We start from the raw sequence: 12,523 nt of genomic DNA, 5'->3' as shown, positions 1-12,523 counted from the left end.
CGTCTCCCGGTCCGCGGACGCCATTCGAGAACCTTCTGACCCCATCGGCCATCAGTCCTGCGAGCAATGTGCCCCGCCCACTGCCACTTCAGTTTTGCAAACCTTAATTAGTCCTAAATTTTATTGGTAAATAATTGTTTAATTGCGCTAATGTGATTTAATTTAAATAAGTTAATCATTTTTAAAAATCACTTAAAGGTTGATTGATTCTGAAGTAGTTACTTAACGTTAAAAAAAAATAGTTTGTCCCTTGGGTCATAAATAATTTTGGGAAAAATATTTTCAGCGAAAAATTATAGAAACATTTTTGCATCTTCGCTAATTTTCAATTGAGTACTTACTTACTTTAAGAGTTCTATTGCACCTTTCAGCCACTCCAATTGTTTGCGTGTAACACGGGATGGGTAGAGCCTTGCTCACATGCAAACTTTTTTTGTTTGTGGCTGTTAGACCCTGCCCCAATACTACGAAGTGCAAAATTCGAACTTCGTATCTTGCCGTTCCGCTAACGCTATATTATTTAATACGAGAGTGAGAGGGACGGTACGATACGAACTTCGATTTTCGAATTTGTTAGCCCCCCTGCCCATCTAACCCTATCACATATACACGTAAAGATCTAAATAATCTGGTCTTCTCTCGAAATTGGACGACCTCCAAGATTTAGCAGCGACCAGACATTTCGGTTATTTCCTTTACAAAGTTTATCTACGTGGGAAAAAACTATTTTTACATTTGACGGACGGATTGCTTAACCTTCACCTTAGATTAATTCCAAGAAGAATTTACCACAAAATGGATCTGAAATACGGTATTTGACTATTTTGTATAAGTATGTTTTATAAATTAAAACTACACAATGCCTGTTATCGAATAGAAAAACAATTTTTAAGCTACCTTTACAAATAACAAAGTTATACAGGTTTGAAATTCAAGATTAGACAGAGAATGACATACTGGCATGTGACGTCACACGCCAGTACCGCCACACTTGCTGCATAGAGAAAAGCGTTTGAGAAAGAGACAGGTATATAGATTTAAAAAAATCACTATAAATCCAATTTTCAACCGATTCAAATTTTCTCTTCGCTAAACACTATCTGTATATCTATATTTTCATAATAATATTAGGATATGGCAAAATCAGGAGTTGTAAAAATGGCGTTTACTGTGCGGAGGTCTACCGGGTGTGGCCTGTAATACGAGGAAATAATTAAAACATAGATCAAACTGAACAACATTAGTTCAGCGACTTTTAAAAATCATTAGTTTTTTAATTTTTAAAGTTTATTCGGAGAAGCATAGTACTTAAAGCAAAATGCTTGATGTTTGTAGCGTGACAGGCGACGTCAGTTGTGTTCTAGGATGGCGTACATTGATAGCAGTATTTAATTTGTTTGAAAAAAGGAAAATTCAAAGACTCCATTATTTTTAAAAGTCGCTGAACTAATGTGGTTCAGTTTGACGAGGACGCCCTATGTTTTAATATTTTGCTCGTATTACAGGCCACACCCGGTATATCAACGAAATATATAAATAAATAATAAATAAATATCATGGGACACTTGACACCAATTGACCTAGTCCCAAACTAAGCAAAGCTTGTACTATGGATACTAGGCAACGGATAAACATACTTATATAGATAAATACATACTTAAATACATATTAAACATCCAAGACCCGAGAACAAACATTCGTGTTATTCACACAAATATCTGCCCCGCCGGGATTCGAACCCGGGACCTTAAGCTTCGTAGTCAGGTTCTCTAACCACTCAGCCATCCGGTCGTCAAATTTTAAAAATCATAATTTTTTTTATTTTTAAAGTTTATTCGGAGAAGCATAGTACTTAAAGCAAAATGCTTGATGTTTGTAGCGTGACAGGCGACGTCAGTTGTGTTCTAGGATGGCGTACATTGATAGCAGTATTAATTTGTTATGAAAAAAGGAAAATTCAAAGACTCCATTATTTTTAAAAGTCGCTGAACTAATGTGGTTCAGTTTGACGTGGACTCCCTAGTTTTAATATTTTTCTCGTATTACAGGCCACACCAGGTATATCAACGAAATATATAAATAAATAATAAATAAATATCATGGGACACCAATTGACCTAGTCCCAAACTAAGCAAAGCTTGTACTATGGATACTAGGCAACGGATAAACATACTTATATAGATAAATACATACTTAAATACATATTAAACATCCAAGACCCGAGAACAAACATTCGTGTTATTCACACAAATATCTGCCCCGGCCGGGAATCGAACCCGGGACCTCAAGCTTCGTAGTCAGGTTCTCTAACCACTTGGCCACCGGTCGTCAAATAGGTAATATACGTCAAACAATATAAACACTTACTTACTTTTTACATTCGCGACCATATGGTTTTAACTACGTACCTACCTACGTCTGCGCAATAAATTGTGTTCATGTATTGCATTTGTGTATGTGTGTCTAGTCGTAGAGCAACTCCAAATAATTTGACGTCACATCTTTAGTGCTTTATACTAGAACGTAGGCTGAATATAATTTATTTATTAGGCAAAACAACATAAATCAGTATGACATTTGTATTATCAACAAAAAGAAGAGGGGTTGATGCTGATACGGACCCGTTCTAGTCCAAATGCTTAAAAACATCCTCCGACGAATTTCTGAAGAGTTTCAGAGAGATAACGCCTCCCTGTCTCAGATCAGATCCTTCCGCCAGGAAGCGTGGACTACATCTAGACTCATCATCATTAGCCGGAAGACGTAGCCCTTAGACCACCACAATGAACGACAACTCGCCACATGCACCGGTTGCCTGCACCTCTCTCGATGTCGTCAGTCCATTTATTGGGAGGCCTGCCAACGCTTCGTCTTCCGGTTCGTGGTTGACACTTGAGGACTTAAATCTAGACTACAGCAGGGCTACTACGAAAATCGAAGTTCGTGTCGTGCGGTCCCTCTGACACTTATACTATTTAATACAAGAGCGAGAGGGACGGTACGATACGAACTTCGAGTTTCGAGTTTCGTAGTATCCCTGCAGTATTGAAATTTTGCACTCATGGACTACGTATGATTTTTGGGAATTCATTAAAATCACAAAAAGTATGGTGATTTACGGCTACCGCAAGCGAAGCAGCGAGTAAAGATTAGTGCTAAATTAAACATCAGTAAACATCAGTGATGGTCTTATTTTTCTGTTTTTTCTGTGCATCTATATTTCAGTTTGTATTTTCAATATCAGTAAACAGCAAAGGATGTAAACATATCGATTTATAATGTTACCGCGTAGATGTTACGTATGAAAAACTTTAAAAATACACTCTAGTTTTGGATTGAGGTCGTTGGTCGGGCACGGTGCCCAATTTACATGTCTTTTACATTTGATCTACGAATGGATTTATTTTAAAATATAAGTACAGTACCCGGCCATAAAGATTGCACATCGGTCTTTGGAGAGAGATTCGGCTAATTTCGGCTTCGTGGAGCGTTGTCACACTACTACTACTTATGTGACGTTTGTCAGTCGTTACAGGTGCAATAGAGTACGGACGGAAACCCGCCGAAACTTTAAATTGTACGATGGCATCTTTAGGAAAAAGAGGGAACTATCCTTTTTCTAGTAGTTGCAACAGCTCTCTATAGATATCCGAAGTTGACATGTCATTAATTTGTCGTAAGCTATTAAAGTCCATAAAGGTGCAGTATTTATTTGATATAAAACGTCACTTAATAAATGATTGATGGACGGTCGCCAGTGTTCGGAAATCGTCGTGAACAGCCAATGAGGGCTATCGTTTAAGTCTCACTAGATGGCGCACTGTTGCATGAGGTTTTTAAGTGTGGCTTTCAAAGTCTGTTATTGCGGGCGTGAAAACAAAGTTTAGATTAAAATCATATTTAATACACCTTAAAACCGTATCATAAAAATATCGAGCATGCCACAGTGTTGCATAGTCCCCGTTTTGTTCGGAAAGAAGGGAGGACAAAGGTTTCCGAAAGACAAAACTGTCTCAAAACACAGACATTCATTGCCCCGGAACGCATATTTGCCATAATTAATTTCAAAAATTGCAAAATACTCACAAAATAATTCTAATTATAAATAAACCCGCGTAGCTCATCCAAAAACTATGAGATTTGACATTTCGGAGACCTCACGCTACACTAGCGCCTCTAGTGGCGAATTCATACGCGATAGCCCTCATTGTCTTTTTCCGAAGACCGATGTGCAATCTTTATCGCCAGCAGGGCTACTACGAAACTCGAAACTCGAAGTTCGTGTCGTGCGGTCCCTCTGACACTTATACTATTTAAAACGAGAGCTAGAGGGACCGCACGACACGAACTTCGAGTTTCGTAGTAGCCCTGCAGGTACTGTAAGTGCGACTATACAAGGCCAATCTCTATTGGATTGGGGGCAAGTCAAAAATGTTAACTGAATCAAAACGTCCAATGAACTACATTCTCCACTGTGTCTATCTGTCTTTACTGAAATATCAGCTGTACGCTATGGCGACCAGTACTGTATGTAGCGAGCTATGGAGTAAAATGACTAACCTAGAACATGACCTACTCATAAAATGACTTACCTAGAACATGACCTACGTCATCCAAAGGGGAGAGAGGTCCACTACCATGAGTTTACAGTGACCGTACTCGATAGCGACGGCGTAAATTATTTGTATGGAGAATTGTACAGCGCCACTACAAATAATTTACGCCGTCGCTATCGAGTACGGTCACTGTAAACGTAGGTGTAAACTCATGGTAGTGGTACAAGGTTTCTTTACGGGATCGAATCACAAATAAGGAGGTACTAAAAGAACGAGTGACACAGACAAACCGACAAAGACAACGACTTGAAATGGCAAGGGCGGCCGCACGGAGGTGGCGCTTAGAACAGGTGGCCGTTGGGGTCGAAAATTTTCGAATGGAGACCGCGGATCGGCAATCGCGTAGGTAGTAGGACGCCCACCAACAAGATGGGCGGATGATCTGGTTGAAGCCGCAAAGGCACTGTGGATACAGGCCGCTTCGAACCGAAGCAACTGAAGGTATATGGGGGAGGCCTATGGCCAACAGTGGACGTCCTACGGCTGAGATGATGAAGATGAATGATGATCAGCTGTACCGAAATATCCAATGCATCAGAATATCTATACTGTATCGGAACGCGATATTTGTGTGTTATTCTACAGGTCAAAACTGAGCAAGGTCCGCCCGAATTGCTACCACCATCTTGCCGCTAATCCTGCCGTGAAGCAGCAGTGCTTGCACTGTTGTGTTTCGGCGTGGAGAGTAAGACAGCCGGTGAAATTACTGGCACTTGAGCTATCCCATCTTAGGCGTCTGGGTTGGCAACGCATCTGCAATCCCTAGGGGGATGTTGCAGGTGTCTATGAGCGGTGGTGATCTCTTACCATCAGGAGACCCACTGCTCGTTTGCCATACAGTCGAATAAAAAAAAATTGTACCGAGCGTTCGTGCGAGAAAAATGCTTCGAGCTTTTTTTAGCAAGGTTTTGTCTCTATGCTTGGCTCTGTTCGTTGTTCAGTTCCACAAATTTAAAATAAAAAATATTTATATGGTTCTGTTACAAGTGAATGCTTAAATTATATCAGCACGTTTAGGTGTAATTTAGCGGGAAATTTTGTAACACAACTGAAATACAAGTCATTCGTTAGAATTTGGGTTTTAAAACAAGGAAAAAGAAAAATATTTCCTCGATCCAAATGAAGTAAGATTTATTTATTACACAAGCGTTCTACTATAAACACCGAAACACCGCAAAATTGACATCATGTACGTAACACAAAATGTTTCTAATTATACGAACGAAGTTGATTATAAAGCTACTAGTGATTTCGAAGAAAATAAATTAAATTTGTATGATCTCATTGTGATAAATTTGTATATTCTACAATGTTTAGTGTCTCTAGTGAGTGTGATATTTGGATTAGTGTCTTGGACACTGATACCGAAGTGGCGTCAGTTCCGTCACTATATCTTCCTCTGTTTGCTGTTCACTCAAGTTATCATTTTGTTTCTTATCCCTTTTGTTGTCGATTCGCCTGGTGAATTTCTATACTATGTGACCATGTATATTTTTCTCAGTTTCACTTATTGGCTTATGGTGTTCTTTATTGAATTTGTCAAAGTTTTCATTAGTATTCATGAGACTGTTCATAAATATTTGTACGCAAATATATTTGGATGGTTGATACCATTTGTTACAGTGGTTTTTGAATTTTTCTTTGGCCAAATTTTCTCCATAGTGATACCGTTAATATTAGTTGTTATTAATTCTATATTATACTTCAAAACGTTATTAGTGTTATGTAGATTGTCACATTCGGATTCGAGACGTACTTTGTTTAAAAATGTTGTGTTATCAACATTTTTATTTATAGTGTCTGGATTATTTATATTTGTGCCAAGTGTTGTAGTAGCAATGCTGGGGATAGATAGATTTAATATTGTGTTATGTTTTGAAATTACAGTTTTGTTTATAAATGTATTCTTTCTGATGTTAAAATCGCATAGAGAAATTTGGGCGGAGTATCGTAAGAGATGTAGAAATAATAGAATTTAGTGGTCCGAGATGGAGGTAGCTGGACGACCGGAACCCATTCAGAAAGGAATGGCAGGACCTAGCTGCCGACAGGGTGAGGCCTCGCCTCGCCCAGCAGTGGGACAATGAAAATGGTTAATTAAAAATAAAAAAAGTATTTATGTTTGGATTTTCCCTTTACTCCCATCTTAAAGCCAGATTTGGTAGCTACTCGCACCTTCGAAATAGAAAAACATTAATGATTTAGCTAGCTGCAAGATGGGAAAGCACGATTTCCATGTCGTAACTAGCTACCATTTCTGGCCACGAGATGAGAAAACTGTTCCCATTTGGTAGCTACCTACAAAATGTCAATTACATCAACATTCAAGGCCTTTCCGGTGTCAAATATATTGGCAGACTTTACTATAGGATATAGTTATATAATTTATTACAACATTATTTTGATCCAAATGCATAACAATAATCCATAAGTATATATCTCTTTTCAACTCACTAATGATTCTTACATTTTCTCACTCTCTTGACGTATGATCATTCATGCCAATTGTTATATGACTACGTCTATGTTACTATAGTAAATTGATCCATTGTGATTTGTGATGCGACGTCATGCCAAGGTTATGTCAAACATCGTTTGATTACGGTTGCTGCCAATCGGAATGCTGTTGCTATGGCGATGAGAGCTATTCTGCACGGGGTAACCTTGAAAGGGTGTCGTTGTACTATTCATGAAATTGACTTGATTTGTTATTGCAATTTTGTTTATTAAATAACTTAAGTTTTTTTGGCCAAACGTGACAATTAGCCAGCCTGTTGGATTAAAAATGTTTACTGTCCAAAGCTGTTTCAAGGTTTTACGAGATTTATTGAAATGTGTGTGTTATCTTCAAGAAGGTTTGTTAAATTAACCCTTTACCAATTTTGCAACTGCGTGTTTGAATTTAACCATATCGAGAACTAAAGTAAACCGTAAATATTTACACCGCCAGACGCTCCAGAATGGCGGATAACCAAAACAAAATGGCGTCTAAATTTAGAACGCCAAGCTTTGAACTCTACCCTTGATGTTTATTCGAGACGAAAAACAAAGTCGGCATCGATTGCGATCCTTTTTGGATGTATACTTCGCAATCAAAAGTTTTTTAATTGAGTAAGGGTTTTATTTTAGTTTTGGAAAATGTACCAATCAATATAACATCTAAGTAACTTTAACCCAGCAGTAGTAGGTACATCATCGACTAATAGCTGCAATAAATAATAGAGTTACTAAAAGTACTTTTGGGCACTCTTCCGCAAGGACAAGACTTGGGGGTGGGGGGGGTTTTGGGGGGGTAGTATATACGTATATAGTTAAGTTATTTTAGAAACTGACGGGCACTACCTGGGGCGCCAGCGCTGCGTGCCTGCGAACAACCGCCCTCGCACTGGTATATTCTTCAGCTGAGTATTGTGCACCTGTGTGGCTTAACAGCGCACATGTCTCAGCAGTAGACTCGCAGCTGAACCACACCATGCGCCTAGTAACTGGCTGTATGCGCCCAACGCCCACGCACTGGTTGCCTGCACTCAGCAATATTGCTCCGCCGCACCTGCGCCGAGAACAATGCCTCCATCGCGAGCTGGACAAAATATGCGGGGACTCACCTTACCTGTTAATAAAGACCTACCTGCGGCAACCCAAAGGTTAAAATCTCGCCACCCACCAGTATCCAAAATACACTCCAGAGACCCTGCCTGGGAAATGCGGAACGCTTGGCTCAGCGAATGGCAGACGAAGAGAGAGCCACCTGACTTGTTTGAGTTGAACCCCCGCGAAAGACCCCGGGCTTCGAAACGCAGCGCCGAGTGTGGTGCCTGGCCAACCGCTTCCGAACCAATGTTGGGGACTCCGCGTACCTTAGGAGTAAATGGGGCTGGTGCGAGTCGGCGGCTTGCGAGTGTGGCCACCGGGAACAGACGGCCCACCACATGGTACTGGAATGCCCGATCACTAAGTTCGATGGACACATAGATGACCTCAAGAAGCTGTCAGAGAAAGCCGTGGAATATTTTAAGAAATCTAGATTTGAGTTTTAATGTTTAGTTTTCATTTGTATTTCATGCACAGTTTTGCAGTGACACTTATTATTCCATACGATAAATAAATAAGTTATTTTTAGGAAAGTTTAGTAACGTATACGTACTTCAATTGTACTTTTACCATAATACGTTTGTTTAAATAAAATTAAAAGACTTGTTTGAAGGTAAAAAAAAAAACTAAAAATTAACGACACCTAAGTACATATAAAAAAAAATGCAATAAAAAATTTAACCAACTAGAAAAAAACCATGAAAATAATTGAAATGATAAAAATAATTAATTTAATAATTCAAACTTGAAATGCTTGTTTATGAGTAGTTCCGGTGGCCAACTGTGGTCTTCATCATCAGTTCATCAAAATGGAAATTTTCAAGAGCAAATGCACGAGTTACCTACTACTGTACAGCTAAATATAAATCACCACAGGTGTCCCTACAATATTTGAGAGTTCCCTCGATTTCCTTAGGATCCAATCAGACCTTGATTTGCTAATTACGGGATCTATTTAATTCAGGGTCTTCCCATACCCAAGCAAAAAAAATCAAATCTGTTAATAAATGACGGAGTTCTGAAACAGACATAAAAAAATACAACCGAACCTCCTCCTTTTTTTGAAGTCGGTTAAAAAGTACTAAGAAAGAAAGAAAGAAAGAAAGAAAGGTTTATTTTGGCTCCATAAGTACCACCTAAAACTAAGACTAGAACTAGCACTAAAACTATGTTACTAGGTGACACGGCAGGATACTAAAAAGGGTCTCCACTCAGCATGTGTTGCCGCACATTATGTGCAGTAACGCTGGTTTTCTGTGGAGCCCAAACGTTAAACAAACATGTAAGTATAACTTGTTATAACGCGGCACTTTAGCGTCGGACAGAAGGCAACAGAGTACCAAGCAGATATGGGGGACTAAGTACATGTATTGTATGTGGCGACAGAGCACTGGACTAATTTAAAAATAACTACGTCCAAACGCACTCATAAAGCTTAAAGGCGAATAAGTAACGTTTAAAAATAACCCTCTCGATAAACGTAGGTGTTTTGTTGGAGGAAGTACGCAGCCGCCAAGAATACGTTCTTTTACGATGTTTTGATGCTTTCCAACACAATAACTTGTTTATCAAACAATGTATGAACTAGAAGCCGAGATTTCATTAATATTTCGATCACATGTGAATAATTTTGCGCTGGAGCAAACGAGTTCTTGAGTGGAGACCGGGTCTTGGCAAACGGAGTGTAGGCCCTCCGGCAGGTGGAGCAAAGAGTATATAATCACTACGTTTTAAGAGTCGGAACTCTCATACAAAAACAATTCCACGATTGTAGTATGAATTCAGTGTCTTTTTGGTGCCAATATCAAGAAACGAACTGCACAGACTAAACAGGGCCGAAAAAGTCACATTGACAAGTAGTGTTGTTAGGAACAGTCGATATTATCGATATTGTAACAGCAGTGTTGTGCTTTTTTATCGATATTTGTCAAAAACGGCACGTAGTGGTGCGCTTTTTATTAATTAAATGATCGAATTAAAGAAAAAAAAAGTTGTTTTTTCTTAATAATAATTTTTTTCATGTCATGGATCTGTTTTTCTTTACATAGGTAAATACAGTTTCACGTTACACAAGTATTGTATTGTAGTATTGTATTGTCCGTTTTGCACTGCACAGCACTTGTGGAAGGCTGTGCATGTAAATATTCCACACTGGGCAACTCCAAAGCTGAACCTGAAACAAAGTTAAATTTAGCCAGTAGCTTACACTAACTAATGCAAGATAAAATAAAATTGGTACGCACAATCCAATTTTTGTCATATTGCAGGTCAATGACCTATGTTTACCTAGACAACTTTCTTACAATTTCTTGCCTTATTGTCAAATATGTCTTTACTTGTCAAATGAATGAAATGAAATGAAGGTGATCTTGGAGTTAGTTGACAATACATATTTTGTATACCTCTGATAACAAATCTACTTGCCATGCCAAATGTAATGAAATTAATTCTGTAGTTTTTACCCGATTCTGGTGAAGCCCAAAAGGAGGATTATATTTGACCTGTATGTATGCATATCCATTTCTATCTCCTCTAACTACTAAGCAGCTCAACCTATTTTAACCCTAACGCAAAAAGAGGAGTGTTATTACATGAAGTGTACCATAAACACAGACAATACAGAAAAAATGATCAAGTGCGAGTTGGACTCGTACATGAAAGGTTCCGTAAACAGTTCAATAAAAGTTTTTCTGAAAATTCTTCTAATATAAGTATTTTTTTTGCTGACTGTACTATATGCCCCTGGTTACCAAAGTACTCGTCAAGACGACAAACGAGTCCAAACTCGATGCAGTTGTGTTGTTTATCAGTGTTCCTATGGTCACCCGCTAGCTTTATCATCAGATCAACTCTAAAATTCTAAATTATGCTATAAGGTATAGATTTTTATCAGTGATAGCTTACCTGTTGTATTGTCAGTTTTACACTGCGCACCACTTGTAGAAGGCTGTGCATGTAAATATTCCACACTGGGCAACTCAAAGCTGAACCTGAAACAAAGTTTAATTTAGCCAGAAGCTTCCACTAACTTATACAGGTGAAATATAATTAGTGTGTATAGCCAATTTTTCTGTCTATTACTAATGCTCTGACCGGCAACTATACTATACACTCAAAATACCTAGCATTATTATTGATGACGAAGCAAATTAATTTATAACATATATTGTATGTAAAAAAATATGTGCATGTGTATTGATGGTATTTATTAGGGTTATGGTTTATGGGGGCGACTGAAAAACAGCGCCTGTTAGCCAAGGGACTTTGTTCTGCAAGGTGCAGGCATAAGCTGAGTCGCTTTCCCTTTTGATTGTACTTATTATTTGTTATGTACCTATGTAGAATTTGTAAACAAACTATTAAATCAATATCTTTTATTATTTTATTATTATTATTATAAGATGCAGTAAGTCAAGTTGCAATAGAGATAAATTGAAAATAAAATAAAGTGTTTACCTTGGCTGTTCTTGCCATCTTTAGGGAAACCCTTCAAGAATTTCTTCAGAAAGAGGTGCATGGGAAGTCCCAATTTTGGTATGGCTTTCTTCTTCAGCGGGTTTCGATTTTGTGAAATCTCGTTGCCAACTACTTTCACCCACTGCTTACAACTGAAATAAAATTTAATTGTCGTGATACTATATAATACGAATTGACGTCGGCCAGCCAAATATAACCTCAACACCTATTATCAGATTTATCAGTAACTTTACTTACACATGTTCACTTAGAGGAAATCTAGCAAAGAACATTTTGTTTTCACAATGTTTTTCTTGAATACCACAATTTCGCATCTCCTCATGTTGAATGGTTTCTTAGTAAAGGAAGCCGTGAAAATAACGGTAAAAACTAGAGTCCTGTCTCTCGAATAAATGCACTTTAGTGAAGAAAAGTTAATGCGGAGGAGAAATAATCTCAAACTCAACGCTATTAACAAAACAAAACACCCAAATACACGAAAATTCAAACAGTAAACACAAAATCTCGCGAAGGCGTCCGTTCCCACGCAGCAGATGAAGGTTTGGGGCTGCCATATAAATTGAAAAAATAGAACTACATTTTTTTCTTTAAATAAAAAGGAATCAGTCAGAATTATTTTTATATTGTATTATTTATCTTAGTAATATTTTTTCCGCTTATTTTTTTTTTCACAGCTTTAAATGTGAAGAATTGCAAATATATAATTTAAGTGAAATCTTCTAAACACAGATCATTTCATAAATATGGCAACCAATAAGTTTTTGGAGAGGTTGGTACAAAAAGTCACTAGCTCCATACATTAGATTTTTTGTATGGAGTTTCAACCCACTGGTGGAGGT

Source organism: Choristoneura fumiferana, chromosome 28 (assembly GCF_025370935.1).
Source record: "Choristoneura fumiferana chromosome 28, NRCan_CFum_1, whole genome shotgun sequence".
NCBI classification, from domain to species: domain Eukaryota; kingdom Metazoa; phylum Arthropoda; class Insecta; order Lepidoptera; family Tortricidae; genus Choristoneura; species Choristoneura fumiferana.
This window is presented reverse-complemented; position numbering follows the sequence as displayed.